Raw genomic sequence first — 23,254 nt, 5'->3', positions numbered from 1 at the left:
ACTGAGCTGGGTTGATGGTGCCTAGGGCAAGAGAAGTTGTGCAACTGTCTATCTTTAGCCGGTTGATCAGACACCCTATGCTTAGGGGACCCTTACACCTATGGGCGTCACATATACATCACCCTTAGGATACAAAGTTAGAACCTCACGATCTGTGTGTTTCCTTCTCCTCTCCCTTCCTTTCTCCTTCCAGCTCTCAGTATCAAGTCATGTACTCTGCTGCCTCTGTACCTCCAGGGACCCTCTCCCTGTCTTCATTCACCAAGGGCCTTCTCTGCTCCAGCAAATCCCTCCTCAAAAACCAACCCTTCCCTCTGCTTTGCCTCATCAGTCATCCTCCGACTTCTAGTAGCTGCCAGGTTTGTGTAGCTCCTTGTGTGACATTTCACACTGGTGACGTGAAATCCCCCAAATAGTTGCAGCAGTTGTTGGGAGGCAGGCATGGATCCTTCTTTCCTTAAAATCTACGATTCTGTCCATTCCCCATACTGTCTGATTTCTACTATTGGTGAGATCTTGGGGTCTTCTTACTCTCCAGGGGTTTGCCAGTTCTCAGAAGGAAAGGTGTGCAATTGTATATAATTAGCAAGTTAAAAAAAAAAGTGAATTCAACCCAAGCCCAGTAGAATATCCATATTATAACATACAGTATTATACCATTGTTGTATAATCTTAATTTAATCTTTTTACAGACCATTCTCATTTGAATGTTATAAACATTCTAATATCTTTAACTCTGTAATCAAGCAGACTTCACGAGAGGTGAGCTGGGTCCCCTGCTCTAGCATTTGCAACTTTGTTTATTATATACCATGAACTATAACATTAAATTAACTGTAACTAAAGATGGACAGGAAAGTGAATTTCACTTTTGTGAAAAATTTCAAGGTTTGGGGAAAATCCATAGAAATTAAATTACACAATCTTTCGTTTTGCAAACACCAAAATATTCCTGCAATGGAAACATTTTAGTATTTCTGATGTGAAATATGCTCCCCTGGCTTGCGGGCTGCTCAGAAGAAGCTGGGGAGTCAGGGACATTGGGAGCCTGGTTTCCATGGAGCCGTGACCCCCTAGGAGCCCTGGTGCTGCAGCAGTCCTCCAAGTGGACTGGAAGGAGCTGGAAACCCTGGCTGCCAAGCTCCTTGCCAGGTGGGCTGCTGAGGAGCCAGGGGTACTGGGAGCCCAGGCTACTAAGGGGTCTGGGAGCCCAGGAGCCCTGGCAGGTTGCCAGGCACAGGACCTGGAGTTGGAACAGAAGACTGCCTGAGATGGCGTAGGGACAGCTTGTCTGGGGGGATTTTGTCACGCTGGAAGAGGAGGACGATATAGAGACTTATTTGGAGGGCCAAGTCACGAAGAGGGAACACCCTGAGTCAGAGAGATGGGCGGCGTGGGGGTGGAATCCAGAGAGTGGGCAACTGTCAGAAGGCAGTGCCAGACAGGGTGAGAGCTAATTCCAGGGCTTAATTTGTAATGAAAGAGGTGCCAGGGTTCAAGCAATTTTTTTACTTCCATAACCGACTCAGCAAGCCCAAAGGTGCCAGGGGTATGAACTGCCAAGCCTAGACCTATTGGGGCTCAGCCCTGGCAAGCCCTGGCACAAAGTAAGGACTGGCTAATTCCCACACAGAGCCAAAAGGAGTCGCACTTCAGTGTGTAAACCCATTTATATATAGATAGATAGATAGATAGACCTAAAAATATACTGTTTCCATGTGAATTGTTGTGGATGCTGCACATCCCCCGTCTCTGTTTAACTGTACCATGTTGTTGTTAAGTGCTGAAGGCTGGAATGTCATTGCCTTGGTAATGCTATTCAGGCTGCTCCACACTTCTGTTCACGAAGCATCAACATTACTAGTATTAGCAAGTAGTGCAGCATGTTAATTTAGCTGACCTCAATTTACTCATGAAGAAAGACCTCAGGCACTGTTTGGTGACAAAGGCCATTGGCCAGGTTTATTGCCCTGAAAGCACAGTCCTAGAGCCAAAAAGAAAAGGAGGACTTGTGGCACCTTAGAGACTAACCAATTTATTTGAGCATGAGCTTTCGTGAGCTACAGCTCACCTAGAGCCCTGGCTCTGTGTTTACAGGTTCACAAACACATGCATGTCCAGAGGCAAGGAGTGGCTCAGTCAGCAGTGGGACTTTCTGCTATCCCCTGTGCTGCACACAGGACCAAGGTGAGGTACCCAACATTTATAGACTGAGACGAAAAAACTGGGATACACAACTTACATACCACCTTACATATTTTATGGCATCTGTTTGTTCCTGATATTTTGGACAAAACATCCCTCTTCATTGTTCTGTCTGACCATCTGATCTACTAGATTGGGGTGTATCTGTACTAGCCTTCTGAAAAGTATTTATGTAAATATTGTGGCAAAATACCTTGTTCACCTCAGCAGGCTCAGTCCTTTCTTAGCCTTGGAGACTCAGGTTTGGGGCAAGGCAAATCCTTATAGGTGGCACAGGGTCCTGCTACTCCTCTCCTCAGTCGGTCCCTTGTGCTTCTTTTCTTTTCCCTTCTGGGGAGGGAGTGCAGCCTCCCTACTGGGAAGGTTTGGTGTCTTGCTGCAAACCGCCTACTAGCAGCTTCCCTGCTCCTCTCACTCCCTCAGACCCCATCTCCCTCCACCTAGGGGAGGGTTTAAAAAGGTCTCAAGTAGTTGGAGTCAGCTGAACCTAATTTGGTTCCCTAGCAACCCCTTTTCCAACTGAACCTTATTGCCCTGTGGTTCTCTCTCCACAGTGGATAGGGAAGGCCTTTTAACTCCCTAGGACTAATTACCCTCCCCACCCTCCTCCTTTGTAGCTGTTTGTCCTGGGTTTACCACAATATCTAGTGTGGTGTATTTGTGGCAAGACCAGGCCAGCTCTGGTTCACAGCCTTTGGTTCAGGCCTTAGGTTTCACACCAGGCTCAGTGCTCCAGGCTCTCTCTCTCTCCACTACATCTGTCATCATCATCATAACATCCGAATATGATATCCATTATTTAGGAAAATGCTTTCACTCATACTCTAATCATGTTCTTGTGTCTCTGGACCATTCCATTTGCTTTCATGTCTGTCCTTCCATCTTTGTTCTGCTTCTTTTCTGAACATCCTTGTACTCCTTGGTGTGCCTGGTGTCCTGTAGCTGCAGTGCCTTTATTCCCATTCAGTCTGTTGTTCCTGAATGATTCACCTTTTCTCACCCCCCAATATTACAGATTCATAGATTCCATGGCCAGAAGGAGCCTTTGTGATTCTGGTCTGACCTCCTGTATAACACAAGTCAGACAACTCTGCCCGAAGTAATTCCTAGAGCAGATTGTTTAGAGCACCGGAACTGGACACAGAATTCCAGCACCAGTTACACCAGTGCCAAATACAGAGGTCACATACACTCTCTACTCCTACTTGAGATTCCCCAGGTCATTGTCTTCACCATAGTGTTCCCCGTCTCCTCGTGAACAGGAGGCAGACCAGATCTTTGATGTGAGCAGCAGCTTAGGGCCGTTGCCTAGGAAGAGTTCCACAGAATTCTCTGCCTCCAAGAGGCACATGCAGTAGACTCCAGAGCTTTCACAGGATTTTTAACAGATTTTTAACTAAATTTCCTTCAGTTATCTCGTTGGTTTGGAAGTTTTTCTCCTCAGAACTGCTCAACTAAAAAACTGAAACCCACCTATTTTGGCTTTCTGAGGAAAGTCTGAAGGACAGCACCTCTGCTCCCCACTTCCCTCAGAAATGGCAGACGCAGGCAGCAGGCTTCAGAAACTCAGCTTCCAGCCAGCTTGTGGGCAAGGTCCACACCAAGACAGTTAAGCAGGCTGATGCCGAGCCAAATTCTGGTCAGCAGTTAGGCAAGGTCCATGCTGAGATGGTTGAGCAGGCCGCATGGACACTTCTTTCATAGAGACCCGAATCCCTGGCATGGAATTAGAGGTAAGACTTTCAAATGAGTTGTGAAGTGCTTGATGTGTAAACCAGGGAGCAGAAAGGATGTGTGTGGGGGGGTTGGGAGATGCTTACTTTGGAGTTAGACTCTTCTTCCTATTTCCATTCAATTACAGGAAAACGCACCTCTTTCAAGCTCGTTTAGATTCAAAGTTGATTGCTGTCACCCTTTCATTGGTTCAGTACCTTCCCGGGTTTCCCTCAGAAGTCTCTTCAACTTATGACTATATAGTTTGAAGGCATATGTGCATTAGAGTTGTAATTCTTTCTCTACAATTATATTTCCTTTGTCATTGTGGTGGGAGATGCTCAGAACATGTTTAAGTTTAGAGTTTTAACTTTTGTTTTTATTCAGCCTGTTTTCTGTGCTATTCTGTGCCGTTCAATTTTATTAGAATTCTACCAGAAATGAAATTCTATTTTCAAAAAGTCCATCCTGTTCTTTACAGTTAAAATTTAGAATTCTCAAAATGGTCTTTTAAAATTAAATTATTATAAAGTCTTTAGCTTACATATATCCAATCCAAACCAGCTCAAAGGTAAAACTGAAACATGTGACTTCTTGCATTCCTGAGCAGCTCCACGAAACCCATGAAGCAGGAGATACACGTCTTGTTAGTCCTTTGCATCATAGGGGAGTCCACAACCCCGTGGTGTAGCCCAGGAGTTCAGGTTCCCAAATCCAGTGGGATCACTCAGGTTTGCATGGACTTCACGAAGTTTAACTCAGTATCACAATTTGATGGCTACCTCATGCCATGTGTCAACAAATTCCTTGCACACCTTGAAAAGGCTAAATACATAACCATGCTTGACTTAATGAAAGGTTACTGGCAGATACTCCTGGCTTCTGATTCCAAAGAAAAGACAGCATTTGCTGCACATCCAGGGCCGTCCTTAGGATTTATGGGACCCTACTCAGTATTATTAAACTGGTGCCCCTATGACCGACAGCAGCCCAGACTCGCAGTTGGGGCGGGGCGGGGAGGGAGAAGACAAGGGAGCAAAGGATAGTGAGATCCCCATACCCTCTCCTTCATGCAGAATGGACATGCAGAAGGTACCTAATTAAAAACACTGAACTTGGGAATAAAAAAACGTCAGTCATAGTTTTTTTTGATATGCCCTGAAGTTTGTCAAACATTTATTTGCAAAAACTTTGTAGTAAGGGTAAGTCAGCTGTCTTGCTGAACACATCATTAAATATTATGGAATACATGATGCAGCTCTTCTGTTTTACATTTTCTTAATCAGTATTTCTAAACTGATTTTATATTTTAAATGTACTCTTAAGCCTTCATAAAGTAATCGTTCCAGATTACTACATATTTAACTCACTGAAACAAAGACATTATTTTAAATTAATCAGTCACAGAGATTTAGTGTGTTCATTGCTTTTAGAAACAGGGAACACTAATTTACTTTGTGTGATCTCCATAACAATGGACATGTTTATGAAATTTCACCAACTTTAAAAAATATGTTTCCAAAGATTTTAGGCATAACAAAGGATTTTATATCTTACTAAGGTATTGATTTTGCTGGAGGGTTCTCTTAAAAGTAGTTCATCAGCTAGTCAGAAGTAAAGAAAGGGAAATTCTTTGTTCAGCTATCTGGAAGGAAAGGGGCTCTCTTCAACGGGGTGGGGTGGAGTGTGTGTGAAGGGAGAAAGGGATGGACAGAAAGGACAGGAAGATTTTTGAAGCAATTTCTTTTTATTATAGTAATTACAATTAAAATGTGTATTTTAGATAAAGCTGATCTTTTGAAGGATTTATTTAAAAAACCATGTCTGAAGATCCAAGCATTTAAGGCTAAAGATGATTGTGCATCTAAAAATTTATGGAAGGATTTTTTTAGAGATGTGATTTTATAATCTTCACCAGCTTACTAATGACATATTTTTAAAGCAAATTTTAAACTAAGGTCCTGTAGACTAACATGTTGTGAGTAAAGAAGGAGCAGAAGCCTGGAGAAAGCGGGTAATGACAGTATTCAGTTAAAAACAGTAATGCACAACTGTTTTTGTCAGTAAATTCAGAAACTGATAGCATATACCTATGGGTTGGCAAATGCCTGTTAAATGGCTTCATTACCCCTTGAATGGGTCTTTAACAGTTTCAGTGTTGTGCTAATAGGTCTGGCAGGTTAGAGGCTTTTTCATTTCTAAAAAGAAAAGGAGTACTTGTGGCACCTTAGAGACTAACCAATTTATTTGAGCATGAGCTTTCGTGAGCTACACTCACTTCATCGGATGCATGCCGTGGAAACTGTAGCAGACTTTATATATACACAGAGAATATGAAAAAATACCTCCTCCCACCCCACTGTCCAGCTGGTAATAGCTTATCTAAAGTGATCATCAGGTGGGCCATTTCCAGCACAAATCCAGGTTTTCTCACCCTCCACCCCCCCACACAAATTCACTCTCCTGCTGGTGATAGCCCATCCAAAGTGACAACTCTTTACACAGTGTGCATGATAATAAAGTTGGGCCATTTCCTGCACAAATCCAGAAAGTGAATTTGTGTGGGGGGGTGGAGCTCACGAAAGCTCATGCTCAAATAAATTGGTTAGTCTCTAAGGTGCCACAAGTACTCCTTTTCTTTTTGCGAATACAGACTAACACGGCTGTTACTCTGAAACCTTTAATTTCTAACTTACTAGATCCCCTCCAGAGTAAGAGTCACCAGGCTGCAGCAGCTAGCTGTGGGAGCCTGCAGGAAGGGTCAGAACAGGGATAGAAAGGCCGGAAGGGTGGACACTAAGACCCAGTGGTGCCCCAAATTTTCAGGTGCCCTACGCAGCTGCGTATTTTGCAGCTGCCTGAGGACAGCCCTGTGCACGTCTTGGACTTTTTCAATTTATGACGATGCCCTTTGGACTGCACTGGTCCCTTGCCACATTCTAGAGGCTTAGGGACCAGGTCCTACACCACCATAGTGAGTTTGCAGTAGCCTATTTGCATGATGTGGTTATTTTTAGTAAAACTGGGCAGTCACATGGGTTCTGCGCTGCAATCACTGAAAAAGGCAAGGCTTACTGCTAAGTCAAAAAAAAATTGGGGTGCAGGAAACCTGCTCTCTGAGGTTAAAAAAGAGCTGGAGCTAGAACAGACTCTCTTGCAGGAAAATCCACTCAGACTGGGCAACCAGCAAGACAGTCCTCCAGAGGCCTAGAAGGGCCAGGAGGAAATACTGACAAATTGGAAAGCAGCAGGCCAGTTAAGAAAGCTTACCTGCTTTTGCTCAGAGGCAGAGCTGGGTGAGACTAGGACAGAGGAACTCTACAGGACTAACCCAGAACCCGGAGCCAGGTTAAGGCCTTGCCCTAAGCACTGCAACTAAGTGTTTATATATTTTGAAGGCTTTCCCCACCCCTTTTTTTGGAAAGCTGCAGACATCTGAGGCCTGAGTTGCTGTTTTTGCTACTTGACTGGTTAGTGACAGATGCCAAGCTTACAGCACAGGCTACCCTGCCCCAAACAGGTGGACAGACTAAGGAGGGGAATGGCTGCAGTACTGTGCATGGCCTGAAGGGGGCACTGCAGAGTAGTCCTCTCAGCCACACCACCCTTGACCTCTCTGGCACATTTCTTGTGCTCCAACTTCTCATTTTACTTCCCCTTCAGGGAAGTGGAGCCCCTCAGCCCACCTGCCTAGGCCCCTAGGTCCAGTGCAATACTGCGCAGCATAAATATATCCTCTCCCAGAATTGCACTGAAGATACGAGTCTTCTGGGTGACAGTTTAACTGTCTTCAGAGGCACGTGGTAGCAGTGAAGCGTGTCACACATGGAGACTTTACTTAGAAGTCTCACATGACTGTTTTTGCTTATTCATGTGAGGAATAGACAGAGAGTAGAGGTGATTTAAAAAACACCCTAAATGCAGTGCTCCTCCCTAGTTCACCCGTCCCTTGAGTGAGTCCTTGGTAGGGGTTAAGTATCTCAGCAGGTTTCTCTGCCTCATCAGGCTTGTGCAACTGCTGCAACAGAGGAGCTTCTCCCAGAAGCCCCCACCCCCAGCAGGCTGGTGCGGGTTTCTGAAACCAGGGCAAACAAAGGAACATAAGAATGGCCATGCCGGGTCAGACCAAAGGTCCATCTAGCCCAGTGCCCTGCCAACAGTGGTCAGTGCCAAATGCTTCAGAGGGAATGAACAGAACAGGGCAATTTATCTAGTGATCCATCCCCTGCCATCCACTCCCAAGTTCTTGCAGTCATGGGTTTAAGGACATCAAGAGGATGGGGTTGCATCCCTGATCATCTTGGCTAATAGCCATTGATGGACCTATCCTCCATGAACATATCTAATTCTTTTTTGAACCCAGTTACACTTTTGGCCTTGTTGTGATGTTGCACTCCATATGTTTATGGAAATATGCATATGAGTGTGAATATAATGTAACTAGAATATGCTTTATGCAAAAGGTCTCTTGTAAGGTATTACAAAGCTTATAATCTACTGAGTGTGTTCATCCTATTTGTATGAATGTATCATTCTTGTATCTGAAGCTAGAAATATGAAGTATTACTCTGATGTTCTATGATATTTGTGCAAAGTGTGGGCCATTAATGGTGGCTTGGAATCTTGATGGCTCCCATTGACTAGGACAATTGATTGTAACATGGCTCTATTTACTTGCAAGTCTTTCTGTTCCTGTGAGTCAGCCCAGGAAGAATGGAGGTTTGGGGTCTCACAGGACATGTTAACATGTCACCTGGTACTGGAATCCATCTTAAATCTGGTGCTTTTCCATTTAGGAGGAGGGGTGGGAACCCAGAGAGACAAAAGATTCCCACCTTGTGCCAAAGATATACAAGGGGGTGGAACAGAACAAAGGGGGCTGCCAGTCATGAGAAATCCGTAGTTACCACCTGAGCTGGAACTAACAAGGACTGTACCAGGGGAAAGGATTGGGCCCAGACTAAGAAGGAGTCTAGTCTGTGAAAGAAGCTAATTGGAACATCTCTGAGGGTGAGATTTAACTGTATTCAGTTTCTTAATGTATTAGGCTTAGACTTGCATGTTTTGTTTTATTTTGCTTGGTAATTTACTTTGTTCTGTCTGTTATTACTTGAAACCACTCAAATCCTACTTTTTATACTTAATAAAATTACTTTTGTTTATTAACAAACCCAGAGTAAGTGATTAATATCTGGGGGAGCAAACAGCTGTGCATATCTCTCTATCAGTGTTATAGAGGGGGGACAATTTCTGAGTTTACCCTGTATACGCTTTATACAGAATGAAACAGATTTATTTGGGGTTTAGATCCCATTGGGAACTGAGTGTCTGGGTGCTGAAGACAGGAGTACTTGCTGAGCTGTTTTCAGTTAAGTTTGCAGCTTTGGGGGTATGGTTCAGACTCTGGGTCTGTGTTGCAGCAGGCTAGCGTGTCTGCCTCAACAAGGCAGGGTTCTGGAGTCCCAAGCTGACAAAGAAAACGGGCTCGGAGGTAGTTTCACCACATCAGGTGACAGTCCCAAGGGGGTCTCTGTGACCTAACCCATCACACTGCTGTTATGGGAAGGGGTAAATAAATCTTCTTTATTCGCTTTCTCCACACCATTCATGATTTCATAGATCTCTGTCATATCTGTCCTCAGTCATCTCTTTTCTAAGCTGAACAGTCCTAGTCTTTCCTCATACCTAATCATTTTTTGTTGCCCTTTCTCTGTACTTTTTCCAAATCTAATGTATTTTTTCAGACACAGTGACCAGAACTGCAGGCAGTATTCAAGGTGTGGGCATGCCATGGATGTATATAGTGCTATTATGATATTTTCTGTCTTATTATCTAGCCCTTTTCCTAATGGTTCCTAATATTGTTACCTTTTTTGAGTACCACATAACACTGAGCGTATGTTTTCAGAGACCTATCCACAGTGACTCCAAGATTTCTTTCTTGAGTGGTAACAGCTAATGGTATGTATAATTGGGATTAAGTTTTCCGGTTTGCAGTTATCAACATTGAATTTCATCTGGCATTTTGTTGCCCAGTTACCCCGTTTTGTGAGATCCCTTTGGAACTCTTCAAAGTCTGCTGTGACTTAACTATCTTCAGTATCTTTGTATTGTCTGGAAATTTTGCCACCTCGCTGTTTACCCCCTTTTCCAGATCATTTATGAATATGTTGAATAGCACTGGTTGCAGTACAGATTCTTGAGGGAGCCTGCCATTTACTTCTCTGCACCATGAAAACTGACCATTTATTCCTACCCTATCGTATAACCAGTTACTGATCTAGGAGAGGACCTTCCCTCTTATCCCAGGACTGCCTACTTTGCTTAAGAGCCTTTGGTGAGGGACCCTGTTAAAGTGTTTCTGAAAGTCCAATTGTACTATATCCACTGGATCACCCTTGTCCACATTCTAATAGATTGGTAAGGCATTGATTTCCCTTTACAAAAGCCCTAATATATCATGTTCATCTATGTGCTTGACAGTTCTGTTTTTTGCTATAGTTTCAGCCAATGTGCCTGGTGTTGAAGTTAGGCTTACTGGCCTGTAATTTCCAGATTCACATCTAGAGCCTTTTAAAAAAATTGGTGTGACATTAGCTGTCTGCCAATCATTTGCTACAGCAGGGGTGGGCAAACTTTTTAGCCTGAGGGCCACACTGGGGTTCCAAAACTGTATGGAGGGCCGGGTAGGGAAGGCTGTGCCACCCCAAACAGCCTGGCCCCTGCCCCCTATCTGCCCCCTCCCACTTTCCACCCCCTGACTGCCTCCCTCAGAACCCCCGACCCATCCAACCCCTCCTGCTCCTTGTCCCCTGACTGCGCCCTCCTGGGACCCCACCCACATCCAACACCCCCTGCTTCCTGTTCCCTGACTGCCCCAACCCCTATCCACACCCCCGCCCCCTGACAGGCCCCTCAGGCCTCCCATGCCTATCCAACCTCCACTGTTCCCCATCCCCTGACTGCCCCTCTGCCCCATACAACCGCCCCCTGTTCCCTGTCTCCTGACTGCCCCACAGGACCTCCTGCCTCTTATCCAACCTCCCCACCCCCTTACCATGCTGCTCAGAGCAGCATGTCTGGCAGCCACGCCACCTGGGCGGAGCCAGCCATGCCACCCGCACTGCCCGGCAGGAGCTCGCAGCCATGTTGCCCAGAGCGCTGGCGGCACAGCAAGCTGAGGCTGCGGGAGAAGGGGAACAGGGGGAGGTGCTGGGGGCTAGCCTCCCTGGCTGGGAGCTCAAGGGCCAGGCAAGACGATCCCGCAGGGTGGATGTGGCCTGTGGGCCATAGTTTGCCCACCTCTGTGCTACAGAGACTGATTTAAGCGATCAGTTACATACCACAGTTAGCAGTTCTGCAATTTCATATTTGGGTTCCTTCAAAACTCTTGGGTGAATACCATCTGATATGGGTGACTTCTTACTGTGTAATCTATCCATTTGTTCCTAAACTTCCTTTATTGACACCTCAATTGGGGATAGTTCCTCAGATTTGTCACCTACAAAGAATGGCTGGGGTGCAGGAATCTCTCTCAGGTCCTCTGCAGTGACGACTGATACAAAGAATTCCTTTAGCTTCTCCACGACAGCCTTGTCTTCCTTGAGTGCTCCTTTAGTATCTCATTCATCCAGGAAGGATGTAATCTATGCTGTAGCTGAGGTGTCCTTGTAGTTCCCAGCACAGCAGTTTCGGAGATGTAGAGATACAGGGTCTGTTCCTGTCATCCTGTTTTCAAAGGGAGAATGAGCACTGATGAAGCTCAAGAAGGAAACACCCATCCCTGCAGACCAGAGCAGCTCAGGGAGAGTCAGGTTGTAGCCCCCACTCTTTGTGAGCCTGGTGTGAACAGGCAGCTCTCCACCTGCAGAAATTAACGATGGTGCTTTGGGCTCTAGTCATCAATAACAGGTTTGGTAACTGGCTATATGGCAATCTTTATTTCAGGATTTTGCACTGCCATGTATCGCTGTAGTGTCAGAGCACCTTCCATGTGAAACAAATCCGTTGTGGAGGTGATAAAGCCAATGTAATTTTGGGCTGTGTGCACAGAGATCTTATGAGTTAGCAAAGCAGTAGGAGGAATTCTAGAAGGCTCTGTGAGACCACAATTAGGTCATTGCCCACCAGCAGAGGCATTTAGGCGCCAGAAAGATATCACCAAACCAACAGAAATTCGGAGGGGAGAAGACTAAACAGTGAAGAGGCCTGGAAGGTTTGACAGAAGAGGATAGATTAAAATAAGTACAGCTCAGCTGTGAAAGCCATGACAAGTAACTGAAGGGTTTGCACAGCAAGGAGGGAGAGTGGCTCCTGAGTGGTCAGGGTGTAACTAGGAGCCTTGAGAAGAGATACAGCACAGTAAAACGTAGACATTTTGGCTGAATCTCCTACAACAATTCTGAAAAGCGAGTTCTACAGATGGCGGAATCATCTCCCGAGGGAAGTGATGGAAGCCCCTTTATTTGGGACAGTAAAAATTGCACAGAGAAAGCCCTTGTCAGCACTGCCATCCTGTTCATAGCAAGGGCACTTCAGGCTGAGCGCCTCCATTGATCTAAGCCTCAGGTGAATGGTCAAGGAGGGAGGCAGGACTCTTGGTCACCAGGGCTCAGACCATCTAGGCCTTTAAAGGCCAAAGCCAGCCCCTTGAATTCCACCTGGAAGCTCATGCACAGGTAGCTTCTGTGCTGTAGAGTAATTCCTCCAGGAAGTGTACAGGTGCCACACCTTCTTTACCCTCTAGCTACAGTCTCTGTTTTCCTGTGACATCTCCTGCTGGGCCAGAAACAGAGCAGCCCAGGGCAGGGCAGGATGCAGCTACTCACAACAGTGGGAAATCCCACTACTTCATTTCTGTACCTAGTTCTGCCCATAATAAAGGGTTTATCCTGACACCAGTCTGCCCATCAGTAAGATTCTACAACTGATCTGGTCCTGGAGCACTGGTGCAATATGGTCTCAGCATCAAGGTTCTCTCACTTATCAGGCTAGTGCATTTGACACCAGCTTCAGACTCTGGATAATTTCAAGGTGTAACCCTACTACACTACAGGGTCGCCTTGTATAGGCTGAGTGTATGGTACTCATCAAGGGCTCCTTGAATTCTTCGATACTCCCAACTCCCTGTGTGCCATTTTTCCTTCCCCCTCTATTTCAGGGACTCCCTAAATACTCCCACCTCTCCCTTGTGCAAGTGGCTCTTTGTATCCCCCATTGCCCAATCCCCCCACCATGGTCTTTCAGTTTCTCCCCAAGCCAGGGACTTTATGTGCCCCCTTCAGTCTCCTCCCTCCCCAATTTTCTCTGTAGCACTCTCCCCCACCCCCCATCCAGGGTCCCCAGTTCTTCTCCCCAACCATGGCTGGGGCTCTCTGTGCCCCCATTTACCCAAACCATTGTCCCCCATCCTGGCTCCCATGCCAGGGTCTCTGTGTGGACCCCTATTGCCCCCTTCCACCAAGGCCTTCCCATTCCCCTTCCCTCCACCATTTTTGTTTTTTCTTTCTCCTTCTCTTTGTTCATTTCTTTGTCTTTCAGGGTGCCAGCATCTGAAATCTGCATTGGAAAGATCGGCAGAACTGAGATGAGGGATGTTATGCTGGAAGGTTTTAATAGCTGCCGTCCACTGGTACTTTACTCTGTGGACAGTCATAGAGGTGGCTGAAGCTGTTGGCTTTGCCAACCAAATGCCCAACGGTTTGTGTGTCCACAGTTTAGCCCTTTTGTTTTTTCCAGTTTTCACCAAAATCAATAGACTTCTGGTCACTGAGGCCTAGAACATTCCCTGAACCATTGGAATCTATGGGATGCAGTGTTCAAGAACTAGCATGTTACAGACAGACAGACACACATACAGAAATGCCATTAAGATGAGCGGCAAAGAGTCTTGTGGCACCTTATAGACTAACAGACGTATTGGAGCATGAGCTTTCATGGGTGAATACCCACTTCGTCGGATGCATGTATCCAACGAAGTGGGTATTCACCCACGAAAGCTCATGCTCCAATACGTCTGTTAGTCTATAAGGTACCACAGAACTCTTTGCCGCTTTTACAAATCCAGATTAACACAGCTACCCCTCTGATAATTAAGATGAGCGTTAGCCCTTGCTTCTCTTGGCACATTATGACAGGTTTCAGAGTAACAGCCATGTTAGTCTGTATTCGCAAAAAGAAAAGGAGTACTTGTGGCACCTTAGAGACTAACCAATTTATTTGAGCATGAGCTTTCGTGAGCTACAGCTCACTTCATCGGATGCATACCGTGGAAACTGCAGCAGACTTTATATATACACAGAGAATATGAAACAATACCTCCTCCCACCCCACTGTCCTGCTGGTAATAGCTTATCTAAAGTGATCATCAGGTTGGGCCATTTCCAGCACAAATCCAGGTTTTCTCACCCTCCACCCCCCCACACACAAATTCACTCTCCTGCTGGTGATAGCCCATGATAGCCCATGTTTCATATGATAGCCCATGTTGTAGGAGATCCCTTGGCTGGAGAAGGATAACCTATGGGCTATCACCAGCAGGAGAGTGAATTTGTGTGGGGGGGTGGAGGGTGAGAAAACCTGGATTTGTGCTGGAAATGGCCCAACCTGATGATCACTTTAGATAAGCTATTACCAGCAGGACAGTGGGGTGGGAGGAGGTATTGTTTCATATTCTCTGTGTATATATAAAGTCTGCTGCAGTTTCCACGGTATGCATCCGATGAAGTGAGCTGTAGCTCACGAAAGCTCATGCTCAAATAAATTGGTTAGTCTCTAAGGTGCCACAAGTACTCCTTTTCTTTTGGCACATTATGTTAGTCTGGTCTTGAGATAATAAAAGGTCAGCCCTGAAAGAAATGGAGGGACAGAGTTAAGATTGTTTGGGTGATGTTAGCTTCAGAGTGGGAGACAGTATCCTGGAAAGCAGTTCTTGTGAAAAGCATTTAGGAGTCGCAGTGAACAAACCACAAACACTGAACACAAGCTCCCAATATGACACTGTGACGTAAAGGTCTTGTGTGGTCCTCCAGTGTAGAAACAGGGAAGCAGTGAATAGGAGTAGAGGTATGATTTTGCCTCTGTGTAAGGCATTGGTGAGATTGGCACTGGAATACTGTTTACAGGTCTGGTCACCACCTTTTGAACAATTGGAGAAGAGTCACAAAAATGACTCAATGGCTGAAGAAAATGCCTTACAGTGAGAGCTTTAAACAGCTTATTCTGTTTAACATCTCAAAATGAAGGCTGAGAGTAGACTAGATTACAAGCAATAAGTACAGTAGAACCCTGTTTATCCAACCCTCCATTATCCGGCTCTCCATATTAACCGAACAACCAGCACACACAGGTGGGTGCTTTATCCTGTGGCTACTAGATGGAACTGCAGCCGTGCACTGTCCCATTCTCCGGATTATCCGAATTTTTGATTATCTGATCGGGGCCCGGTCCCTGTTAGATCAGATAAACAGGGTTCTGCTGTACCTTCAAAGGGAGAAAATAGCGGCTATTAAAAGGCTGTTTAATGTAGAGGAGAAGGGCAGAACAAGAACCAATGGCTGGGAGTTGAAGCCAGACAAACCCAAATCAGAATGAGGTATGTTTTTAACAGTGCGGGTGATTAACCACTGGACCAGACTACCAAGTGGTGAATTGTCCATCTCTTGAGGTCTTCACATCGAGATTTGGTGCCTTTCTGGGAGATTTGGTTGTCAAACAAGTTATTGGGCTCAATACATGGTTAACTGGGTGAATGGCCTGTTCTAGACAGGACGTCAGATGAGAAGATCTAGAATCTTCTGCCTTACAACCTATGACTCGATGTTAGCTCTGCATTTCCAAACTTTGAAATCATTGGTTTTCTTTTAAGCTGCACTGTCCCTTCACATCCTGTTTCAATAATTTCTCACAGAACCTGATCCAAATCCCACTGAAATAAATGGGAATATTTCCACTGATTTCCTGGTCACATCATGTCATGCATCTCAGAGTCTTAATGTTTCAGTATGCAATCAAGAGTTGTACAGATTCAGTATAAGGGGGAGGGGAGGGTCACAACATTTTTTTAAAGGTTAACCAAACTCACATTCTTATCCTTCTATAAGTGGATCTAAGTTAAAACTTATTGGTCTTTGTGCTAAATGTTTACAGCTCAGTGAAAAGTACGGCTCGATTTTCACAATATACTTAGGTTCAGAACAGGTTGTGGTGCTGTATGGACATGATATTCTGAAGGAAGCTCTGATCAGTCCCGGGGAGGAGTTCAGTGGAAGAGGAAGTATGCCATTATTTGAAAAACATGCCAAAGAAACAGGTACATTTCAAGTAACGTCAGCATATAGAGCTGATGTTTTCTGTATGGGGAGAATGCAACTGAGAAGAGAAAAGGGAAACAGGTGGAGTTTCATTAAAATGGTAGTAAAAATTGGATAGATACTGTTGGTTCCAGGAAAGACCTCAATCCCCATTTCATCACTGGTTCACTGACTTGAATGTTTCCTAACATCTCACTAAAGGTTTATGAGAGAAAACGGTCAGGCCAACCTACCCTACAAGGCACAGAATACAGCCAGAAGAGCAGGGCTGGAGAGGCAAAGAGAGTCAGAACAAACCACAAATTCCTATCCCCTTCCTCACCTGTCCTCACTAACTAGTCAGATCCCTTGGCTGGAGAAGGATTATTTTTATTATTGTTTTATTTGGGACCCTTGTTTTTTAAGGTTCTTTAGTTATGAGGGAGTAATAAATATGGAACCAAGATGTCCTTTTCAGGAAGTCTTTTATCTGATTTATGCATTAAGTGAACTATAGTTATATTAGAATCACAGTGACTGTGAAAACAACCTTCAGTGTAGTTACTTGAAAGCAACATTATTAAGGTTGTAAAGTCAAGCACTCAGAATTTAGGGAATGCTAGAATTAAGATATGTCTGTGTAGGTGCATAGGCACTGAGTTAATGGAGTAACTGATAGCAGTAGTGGGTTTTCATCTCACATATGGACAGGCACCAGGATCTGTGAGGTGCTGGTTCACGCCTTGGGAGGACAGAACCTTTGGCGATTTTAGCTGCTAAGCTCTAAGAAGTCTCTATTGAGCATGTGTGAAATGTGATTTTTTTCAAAGGCTTGTAACTTGGGCACATTCTGGGAAACGACTGAAAATGAAGTGTCCTATAAACATGAAATGGACAATTAACACCTCTGCAGTGGTGGGATGATGGAGGGTTAGTCAGCAGGGTGTCTTATAAATAGTTGCAATGGGCCAAAAAACCAGTGTCTCTGTTAAATGTGAAACTCTTTTGCAGTCTGTCCCACCTTGTTTTTAGCTTGGACACTCTAATTACCTGCTGCAGACCTGAGGAAGAGTTCTGTGCAGCTCAAAAGCTTATCCTTCCACCAACACAGGTTGCTCCAATAGAAGATATGACCTCACCTACCTTGTCTCTCTGATATCTGGGGTCCCACATGGCAATAGCAATACTGCAATCAGTATTTGCAATGTAGCTGTAATGTCGTCTCCCTACTAGAACACAGACACAATATCAGTTAAGTTGAAATGGAACCTTTGACTCACCAATGTTTGGGTATTTTTCAAAGAGGCAAACTGAGTCTGGCCCTCCCTCCTTTCATTCCTGTTCTCTTCCTGTTTCCAGATATTGTTTTCAGCAGTGGGGAACGATGGAAGCAGCTCCACTGATTTGCCCTGGCTAATCTGAGAAATTTTGGGATGGGGAAGAAAAGTATTGAGGAGCGTATCCAGGAAGAAACCCGTTTTCTGGTGGAAAGACTCAGAAACACACACGGTGGGGATTGTTTCATGTCTGTTGGAAATTGAGGAGTCAAAGACTCTTATCTTTCTTTCTGTTTTTCATTATATTAATTATTTGGTTCAAATGTCTAATAACTCAAGCCATTAACTGCATATATAACAACCTGTGTTAATGTAATGGGAAAGGATGTGTGAAAAGTTCCAGAGATGACCATTTCTGGCTGTTTCTTTCTCACATTTTCTCCCCTCTGATCTGTGACCAATGAGCAAATTGAAAATGTTTGTCTAGAGTTTGTAGACCCTAACACAGTGAACCATATTAGAGCGGGTTAGTTCCAGTGTGCTGGGTTAAGAAGACACCCACGCCTACAGTTTGCTGCTTCTCATTTGCTCTTGGCTAGATGTCTGATACATATTTGGCACCTACCTTTGATAGCGATGGGCTCCATCGGAATGTTTGTAATCACTGTGTACATTTACAGTGCTTCATAACTGACACTCATTCTCTCTTACCGTACTCCTCTCCATTCCTTGTGGAACATAGGGCCTTCCCCAGCGCCTTCCATCTTTGCCAATCTCCTACTGCAGTCTTAGCGTCTTCCAATGTCAATTTGATAACTAACAATTATGCATTTTCAACTTACTCATGGTCTACCTATTGCCTCTTGCCAAGAGGGTTCCAGTCCAATGCCTGTCTTATGATGATATTCAGGTCTTTTGTCCATATATGTTGTAGTCATCTCCAGTTTCATTCCTGTCCCATCAGTTTTTGTTTCATCTTCCTCCAGAGTTCTTCATTTGTGATTTTTTTTAACCCATCTGATATTGAGAATTTGTCTAAAGGCAGTTGTTTATGAGAACTTGGAGTATAGATAATGAGGTTTCAGTATGTCTCTAAGTTTCAGCACGATATAGTAAGACTGCCTTTACAATGGTGCTAAATAGTAATGATGCTAAAAAACACAAGTGATGACTCAGGCAGAGCCCTCTGAGCAGGATCTTCTTGTGAAAGGGTTGGGATTCTTTCTGTTAAATGGGCCTCAAGTCAGACAGGCAGGTGTCACTCAGAGAGGCACTGATGGCCCCTGGTCAGACCAGAGTGTGCCAGGCAGAGAGCAGCAGAGCAGACAGTGAAAAACTGATTGCCAAGAAAAAAAAGTGGCACGTGTTTAATTTAGCATGTGAGAGGTAAGAGGGGGGGATTGGGGCAGCCCTAACCCACCCTCCTCAGGGAATATTACAATGAGCCCCACCTTGCCCTGGGGTAGAAAATCCACAACATCCCTGTGCTGTCAGTGACTCTGATGCTGAGGGTGAAAACACAGAATTAAAACTGACTCTTTTTGAGTTTTGTTTTGCTCCAGGGCGGCCCTTTGACCCCACCCTCTTCCTCACCCACGCTGTCTCCAACGTCATCTGCTCCATCATCTCTGGGGACCGGTTTGACTATGAAGATAAGAAGTTTGTGACATTAATAAATCTTATAGAGGAAAATGGCAAGCTCCAGTGCTCACCCTGGACAGCGGTATGTTCAAGTGTTTATTCTATTCTTCTCCTTTGTACTGGGAGAGGGGACAGAGATTTATTTCTTTAACTATTAATTTTCACTAAACAAGTGTTATTTCAGATTCCCATAATGGTCTCCTTCTCCTTGTTAAGCTGCTGCTGCTACCAAACCCAGCCTCAAACTTGTTTCTATGTATTGTTTAAATTCCCACACAAAACACTTTGTTAGGTCAGAATTAAGTTTGCTCGACGACATTCTCTATCTACACAATTGGTAAAAAATCAAGGAAATCACCAATAAAAACACTGATATCAACATCAACATCAAAACATTCCCTAGGACTTCTGCAATGTGCTAGGTGAATGTGATCACATTCCTCACATCCAAAGCAAACTTCCTTTCACTTCCAGTTCACAGCCAGCCACCACGCACTCACCCCATCCCTGAAAACCTCACGAAATGCACAATGAAGGGCCAAACTCTCTGCTGGCATAGTTCAGTCAAAAGAAATAGAGTTACACCAGCAGGTAATTTGGCCCTTTAACTGCTACCTCAGGAAGTCTAAAGTGTAGTGTCCTTTTAAAATCTATAATGGTTTATAACTGCCTAAGAAAATCTGTGGTTAGAGCTAAGTTTGGGGAGTTGTTTGTTTTTTCAAGAAAAGGATGTGTGTTATGTTGGAAAAAATGGCGTGTATCTTAGTTGCTATAACTGAATGGCACTGGGATTTTTGTGATGAATTTGTATATGTTCGATAGTCTGATTTAGTGGAGTTTGCAACGTTCTGTTGAATCCATTTTGATAGAAGATGCCTCAGAAGTATTGTATTGTACTGCTGTAGTTGAGTCATTTGAGTGCACACTATGATTATCTGTTGTGTCCAGATAAATCAACCTGTGTTTTTCTTTCAACCTTTATAGTTGTACAATTTTTTCCCAACTCTCGTGGATTACATGCCTGGGCCTCCCTGGGGGATATTTAAAAATGTTGGGGCATTCAGAAGATATTTTCTGGAAAGACTGAAGATGCACAAAACAGCTGTGCATATCTATCTATCAGTGTTACAGTGTGTGGACAATTTATGAGTTTACCCGGTATAAGCTTTATGCAGAGTAAAACGGATTTATTTGGGGTTTGGATCCTATTGGGAGCTGCCTGTCTGTTGGAGACAGCGTGGGTGAGGAAGAGGGTGGGGTCAAACCTGCCATTTGTTAAAACCAAGTGACTGGGTCTAAATAAAGGTCCATCAACAAAAGACTACCCTGGCCCCATGCTGGAAAGGCCCTTATTAAGTCCTGCTAACTACCAACACCGCTGTGAAGTGACAAGGACTGACTGCCTGGACCCATGCTTCTTACTGCAAAAAGACCCCTCCACCTCGAGATGACTTCACTTCAACTACTGATCAGCCTGTCCCTCCTTCTGGGTTTTTTTTTCTTTCCTCCTTTTAAACAGCAAAAAAACAAAACAAAAAACAACGACGACAAAAAAAACAAGGTGAAGTGCTAGTAACCTCTCACTTGTCCAATGACAAAGCTAACCTGCATTCAGTATTTGCTAAAGAAACCAAAGCACTACAGGGTGACGTGCTAGTAACCTCTCCCCTGTATAATGCAAAACCATGACTGTTCCAAGAAAAAAGAAAAAATGCCTGCTCTGCTAAAACCACCAAAACCCAAGGATTCCTGACTGCAAAAGACACTGAGAGTTGGCCTTAATGGCAAAAATGGAGCATTGTACATTGGCAGGGAGGAAGTTGTGGGATTTATTCTTGGGAATGTGAAGTGAAGTGGTGGGGTGGGTTTATTCCAGAGGCTGGAACCTGTGCTGGTAGGCAAGTATAAATACCAAAAACGCCTTACAGCCACGGACATTACTCCCACCGTCTGCCACCACTCCTTTGCAGGTAAAGGTTCCTGGATCCATCATAGCTACGTTAAGTTGGCGCTGGGACCCCCACCTGACCCTGACAAGCCATTGGACGAGCCACTTCACGAATGAACCCTACAACCAACCCATGGACTGAGCTTTCCAGCTACTGGGACCTTCACAGCCCACCAGGACTTTTTGTGTTCCTGTTTATTGGACTTACATTGGGGGTAGTGTTTTTTGTATGGTACAGGGGAGGATGCCGACATTGGTATGGTTTGCCTGGGGGGGTCCTCTCCCTATTCCCAAGTCCAGTACAAGGATGGGAGGGCTTCTTGAATTTAACCCGTGTTATCAAACAGGGTGTAAATCGAACGCAGTGTTGGTTTTGTATTCATACCCCCACATATTTAGGTCAGGGGGTCCCGTTGGTAGGGGTACCTATCCCCCTTAATCGAACACTCCAAGCTAAGCTATGGGCAAACACTACATTTAACTGGAATGTTACAATCCAAATATGGTCTATTGATATGGTGGCGCAGGATAATTATGCTTTATGTGTGTCACGACGTAAGGGCATAGAAAATACAGTTTTTGTAGGGAATTTTGTGGGGTGCAAGGACACCACCCAAATCAGCTCTGGTGCAGGAGGTCCCTTTACCTACTCCAGAACCCCGTGGCTAGTCCCCGAGGGGTCTGGCTGGTATTGGTTATGCAATCACACAGCCTATAAGGTTCTCCCAGCAGGATGGTGTGGTACATGTACCTTAGGGGCTATAGTACCCACCGTGACAGTACACCAGAACCTGACCTGGGGAGAGATCCGCAATCTAGTATGGAGGGACAGACGAAGTATTCCTTTAAACCCCCTTTCTCAACGGCCCAAAGGCTTTCACTCCTTTGTGCGTTGGTTTCTGCCATGGATGGGAGTAAGCAAGCTGGAAAAAGCTATAGTTAACATTTCAGCTGCTTTGGAACTAATGGCAAATGCTACTGCAGATGCTCTATCTGCCCTTCAAATTGAAGTCACCCAGCTATCCCAAACTACATTGCAAAACTGCCTAGCCCTGGATTATCTCCTTGCAAATCAGGGCGGGGTTTGTGCTCTGGTCAACTCAAGCTGTTGTGTATGTGTAAATCAGCACCATAGGGTGGAAACTGACATCCACATCCTCGAGCAACAGGCAGCCCTATTCCACCACATCAGCCTCGACACTACCAAAGCAGGATTCCAGGAGGTCTGGGACTGGCTCACCTCATGGCTACTGGATGTGGGGACTTGGGGACGGCATATTTTGTATTTACTTTTTTTGACTGTTATTGTTTTTGCGTTATTTTTTGTATGCCTACAATGCTGCAGTATGTGCTGTCGGCAGTTGCTAACCCTGCAGCGCGGTTACTCAGCCCCAATATAGCTTACTGATGTACAAAAAGAAAGGGAGGACTGTTAGGGAAAAGTTAGCACATGTGACTCCATTTTGGTTTGGGGCCCACCATTGTTTAAATGCCAGCACATCATACACCAGGAGGAGTGATCCTTAGATACTGAATCCCTGTGAAAATCCTCCTCCTTGTCTTCAGCCTGCCTTGACTCCCAGTATCTGGTTTTTGTTAGTCTCTAACTCCCTGTCTCTTGGCCTTGATGTGAGGCCTCCCATCCTGATAATAAAAGTTACTAATGCATGGCTTTAGGACCATGCTGTGTAATTAACATACTGGTATAGCACAAGGAATGCACCAAGCAGGGACAGGTGGTAAATAAGACAAGGGTTTGTTTATTGGCTAAGGTTTTCGATGCACGAGGGCAACATGCTTTGCTAAAAAGTATATAACCTTTGTATAATCTGTATTCAGGGTCCCCTCCTGGCTAGCAGGGGGGCACCATGCTCGAGCGTAATAAACTTAGTGTCTTTTGGGAACTCTGCAGTTGTGGACTTTGTTTCTGTGCCTCAGCCTAGATTCGAACTGTGCCTGACCTATCAGGTATAATTTGCAACATTGGTGTGTGTGACCTATCAGGTATAATTCGCAGCACTGGTGTGCGTGTCCTACCAGGTATAATTCGCAGCATTTGTGTGTGTGTCCTACCAGGTGTAATTCGTAGCATTTGTGTGCGTGTCCTACAAGGTATAATTCGCAGCAGTTGTGTGCGTGTCCTCTCAGGTGTAATTCGTAACACTAATATATAACCTACA

The 23,254-nt window shown here is 44.8% G+C and overlaps 1 pseudogene; it reads left to right on the top strand.

Moving 5' to 3' along the window:
* The first annotated feature begins 8 nt into the window (after positions 1-8).
* On the top strand, positions 9-22,978 carry LOC140914642 (cytochrome P450 2H2-like; annotated as a pseudogene).
* The last annotated feature ends 276 nt before the right edge of the window (positions 22,979-23,254 follow it).

The sequence above is a fragment of the Lepidochelys kempii genome, chromosome 7 (assembly GCF_965140265.1).
Source record: "Lepidochelys kempii isolate rLepKem1 chromosome 7, rLepKem1.hap2, whole genome shotgun sequence".
NCBI classification, from domain to species: domain Eukaryota; kingdom Metazoa; phylum Chordata; order Testudines; family Cheloniidae; genus Lepidochelys; species Lepidochelys kempii.
This window is presented reverse-complemented; position numbering and strand designations above follow the sequence as displayed.